This window comes from Mauremys reevesii, linkage group 17, assembly GCF_016161935.1.
Source record: "Mauremys reevesii isolate NIE-2019 linkage group 17, ASM1616193v1, whole genome shotgun sequence".
NCBI classification, from domain to species: Eukaryota; Metazoa; Chordata; order Testudines; family Geoemydidae; genus Mauremys; species Mauremys reevesii.
This window is the reverse complement of record NC_052639.1, coordinates 21,161,871-21,166,546: the sequence shown is the minus strand read 5'-3', so window position 1 is coordinate 21,166,546 and position 4,676 is coordinate 21,161,871. Positions and strand designations below refer to the sequence as shown.

Sequence of the window (4,676 nt, the reverse complement as noted above, 5' to 3'; positions counted from 1 at the left end):
AAAACAATAAACCCAACCCCCGAGTGCCCCCCTCCCAAGGTGCCGCCCCAGCCCGTGCTTGGTAGGCTGGTGCCTGGAGCCGGCCCTGATCCCATGTACTGAACAACCCTTTGCTGTTAGTTGTTGTGCCTTGGCTAGTTGCTCTTCACGTTCATTTTTGGCCTCTGCCCTATACTTTTCATTGGACTTGCCAGAGTTTACGCTTCTTTGTCTTTTCCTCACTAGGATTTGACTTGCCAATTGTGAAAGGTGCCTTTTTAATGATCTTAGAAAGGCTCTAGCGGCTGCACCAGCGAGCCTCTCTAAACAAGGCCTGCCATTTTACTTGCACCTGGCAACTACTCCAGCAAGCACTGGAGCTGTTTTGCTGCAAAACAAATTGGCCAGGTGAGACCGATGGCCTATGGTTCCAAAACTCTCAGTGAGGTGGAGGCGAGGTTTTCAGCTTGCGAACGTGAGGTATTCGCCTGGTATGGTCCCTAACACATTGGGAATATTTAAGTGGCACAGCTCTCATTGTGGTGAGGACATGCCATACTCCAGTAAAATATGTCATCTCTGGAAGAATTAATGAGGGAAGGGTATCCTCTCCCCGGCTGGCGGGATGGACTCTAAGTCTGGTCAATCGGGATATTCGTACTGAGAAGATCCCCCCCATACGAGAATCCTTCCCTATGCTCCGATTACGCAGGAGATGAGCACGAATGTCCGTTGCCAGATCCTGATTTAGACTTACTATCTCCATTCTTCTTAGCAACATCCTGGGAAGAAGTACAAGGAAAAGGGTTAACACTCTGGGCAGTTGATGGGAGTGCTTGTCACCACGAAGGGCATCCTGTTGCAGGGTTTGCTGCAATCCAGGAGGACACAGCAAGTGGTGCAGGGTACGGTGAGGCCGCCGTCAGCACAAGCTGCACAATGAATTGCGGTCCTGGCAGTATCGTCTGGGGTAGCACCTGAGGAAAACATCTGTCTGTGTTCTGCTTCTAGTTGGGTGGTTCAAGCCCTTCCCATCTGGAAGAAAAGAGTTCAAAGTAAAAGCCCATACGAAGGGGGTCGGTTCTGGCCACGCTTGACAATCAGGCCAATCAGCTAGCAAAACAAGCTGCTAGGTTAGGATCAGCATATACATGGGATAAGACCCAATTTCAGCTGCTGTAGTTAAGATGCCGTCTCCAGATGTGTCAGCAGGCCATGGCATCTTGACCCTGCAAAAACAGGATAATGATCTCCAAGCCCTTTTAACAGCAGGGAAACATCAAGGATATGTAAGGACAAAACGGATTGATTATAGCAACATCACCAAACTGTGAATTACCTGTACTGGTTATGCCAATAACTCCACGAAAAGAACTAATAACTGTAGCTCATGGCCAGGGACACTATGCTGCGTCCAAAACTTTGGAACGGGTGTCTAAGTGGCGTGGTTGCCTAACATAAAGGAGGAAATACTGGAACAAACCTTTTCTCGATTTGGTATCCCATCAGAAATAGATTCAGACAGAGGACCACACTTTGTGGGTGAAGTCACAAAAGCGCTGTGTGCGGCCTTAAACATCAAACAGCGGTTGCACATAGCTGCTCACCCGCAAAATCTGTTATCGTCGAGAGGCTAATAGAGCCATGAAAACTGCTCTTAGAAAAGTAATAGATGTGCAAGGAAGGGATTGGGATAGCAAACTCCCATATATCCTAGCGGCCATGCGATCTACTAGAACTGTGTGAGGGTTTTCACCGCACGAGATGCTAACTGGGAGAATTATGCACACCCCTGAACTTTAGTGGGTGGGAGGAGTTCCACCGGATGAGTACCTTCCCAGGGTGCAAATAGACTTATACATGTCACAGTTGCTAGACACCATCAGCAGTCTTCAACATCGAGTAGCTCCTCAACTAAAAGCTAATAACCAAGTCATTAGTGCTTGGTTAGGCCACATTAATGATGTAGGATGGGTGGTTGGTACAAAGGTAATGTTTAGGTATTATATAGAAAAGGCCATGTCCTTAGTCCTCGTTGGGTGGGTCCAGTTATCATAACAAACGGAGCAAGTGCCTCTGTATATCAGGTTCAAATACCAGCAAAGAAGGGGATCAAATTAAAGTGATTCCATAGCAGCCAGGTAAAGGAATGGAAAGGAAATCAACCCATTTAACTGTGCCAATCATATTTTCTCTTCCATTCCTAGATCGACATGACCGCCATCATCCTATTCTCTATGTATATAGGTTGCACTGTATTTGTTAAGGTTTGGTTAATTGATTTGGTTGAAGGTGACCATCTGTTCTGTATAACAGGAGTCATTATGCCACAGAGGATCCCATGGCCACCCTGGATCCTTTGGAACAAAATGACCCCATTTCTGTTTTAATGATCAAGGAAGAACCGTGCTGTGTGCTCAAGTGGGTCAAAGAAAGATCGAACAAGGCAGGTATATTTCAAGCAGTAATTTCAGAAATGTGCCTTAACTATCAGGCTGCACCTGTGGGATGCAGAGAAAAACAGAAATGTCATGTAAGTGGGATATAGTAAAACCTCTTTTGGGAATTGTACCAAACTTAGGGTGCCCAACAGTTCTCAGATTTGCGGTTGCATTAAATTGGAAGTACCTGAGCATGTACCATGGGGTGGGTTTCTGGAAATATATCAGCTCCTTGGGTTCATGAAAGACCTAGTGCCATGTTCAGAATTAGTACTCCAGCACAGTCCTTCCTTCTCGGCTCTCAATGTACTGTTGTATCCACACCTTCTTGCAATAGTTCGTCTATGCAGGAAATGGATGTAAAGCAGGAAGAGTCTTTTCATTGTAAAACTTTCTACTGCAGTAAGATCAAGGTTAAATTTTCCGTAAATAGTTAGACTTGTATAGGAGGTTTAAAATGAATGTTACAACGGCAGACTCTGGTAAATGGTCTATGGTAGGTCCGTATGGAATAAGAGTATACCAATTTGTTTTGGTTCTTCCTTCTCCTATTCCTAGTTTAACTGGTCCCGTGGTAATTAGGGAAGAAGCAAATCAAACAGTTATTACACATCCCCAGTCTGCGATAAGGAATGTTTTAATCAGCACTACCCCTCTGTAATACTATGGTTGTATTTGGGTTCAATGCAAATTTTTCGCCATGTGACAATTTATTCATCGGGTGGGTCATAATTTGGCAAAGCCACAGGTGTCGGCAGTTACATCTTTTAAAACAGGTGTAACACCGACAAGAGGGGAAATGTTAATTTCAGTATACATGTTTGCCGAATTATTCTGTATAAAAGTTAAAATAAGTTCTGTAAATCAAAAGGCCATTTTGTTTTGGTAAAGGACAAGGCGACCTCCATTGGGGGTCAGGTTCTTGTTCCTCAGTACCTAGAAAAGGCGGGAAAGTGGGAAGAGCAGGAATCTGACCTTGCCCAGCAACAGCTCCCTACAGAGACCAATGAGGGGAGGGGCCAGGGGCACTGGCTCTTGAGCTTTTGAGCTGTCAGAGGTGCAGGTGGCTGCTCTCTCCTGGTGCGGTACAATCTTGCCACTGGCTATGGGCCTGCAATAGCTACTTACTAATTAAGTTGGGGTTGTTTGTTTGTTGTTTTGGGAAAGCAAACTTGCATACACGGACCTGGTCCGATTAGTTAGATCAATCGTGCACTCAGGACGACGCAAAGCGGGTTAGGGTGGGAGTTAAGATAGGGATACGTACCTGTCTGTTTCATCTGTTGTCCACGGTCAGTGTTCACTACTGGCTTCTCTTTTCTGGATCCTGCACCCTTTATCGCTGATGTCTGTAAAGATAGAACATCTTGTATTATAAGTGCCTGTGTGTTATTCCGAATCTCCAGAATCATTAATCCATTCCCTTTCCATTCCTTCCTCTCCCTTAGCAAATAAAGTGTTGTTGTTTTATTTTATAGCTTTGTGTGTGTGGAGTTCATTAAAGTCAGCTCTGATAGATGGCCTTAAAAGGGGGACTCAGCGGAGATAAACTGTAAGGCTCCCGAGATCTTCTGATCAGATCGGCCTAGAGAGATAAAAATCCTTACGCTTGTTGAACCTCATCAGATCTCTTTTGGCCCAGTCCTTCTTGAGAGTGGGAAGGGGCTGGGACAGCAGCTTAAAGCCACATCTCCCCAGGGCAGCACAGCACAGCGTGCAGCGCAGGGGGCACATTTCAGTTAGTTTCACTTTGTGCAACTTAACCCTGAGGTTCTCAGCCCTGTGAATGAGACTGTGGAATTACCCAGCCCGTGGGAAAGACTGTGAGTGTAAAATATTCCCAGGGTTGTTCCATCCCTGGGGGACCATCTGCCTCTGGAGGCTGGGGATGGAATCAGGACCTTTCACTGCCAGGCTTCTGCTTATGACCAGGACTACGTCAGCCGTGATCAAGTCTAAACAGTGACTTCCAATGAGCCTTAGCCCACCGACTGTTGTTAACGGGCAAGGCGGAAAGGCCTCAATTTACAACAATGGCCTAATTTTGGGTACCTCAGTTTCTCCCTTTGAACTACAGGACTGCAGGGAACTTGTTCCAACTGCAGCCACAGCTGCATGTGGAGTCCTTGGGCACTGCAGGTGTCCAGCCCCTACGCATGTAAAGGCAGGATCCCATATTTGGATCTGACATCAAGAGACATTCTTGAAATCTGGCCCCAGCCCACCACTGTGCTCTGCCTCCCATGCTGCCCAGGG

At 46.3% G+C, this 4,676-nt stretch overlaps 1 long non-coding RNA gene across 1 annotated transcript; it reads right to left on the bottom strand.

The window, feature by feature from the left end:
* Positions 1–869: 869 nt before the first annotated feature.
* On the bottom strand, positions 870–3,755 carry LOC120385099. The gene is made up of 3 exons (XR_005589263.1): positions 3,688–3,755; positions 2,608–2,762; positions 870–1,014 (listed from the first exon to the last, which is right to left on the bottom strand). It is a non-coding gene; the product is annotated as an uncharacterized LOC120385099 (long non-coding RNA).
* Positions 3,756–4,676: the final 921 nt, after the last annotated feature.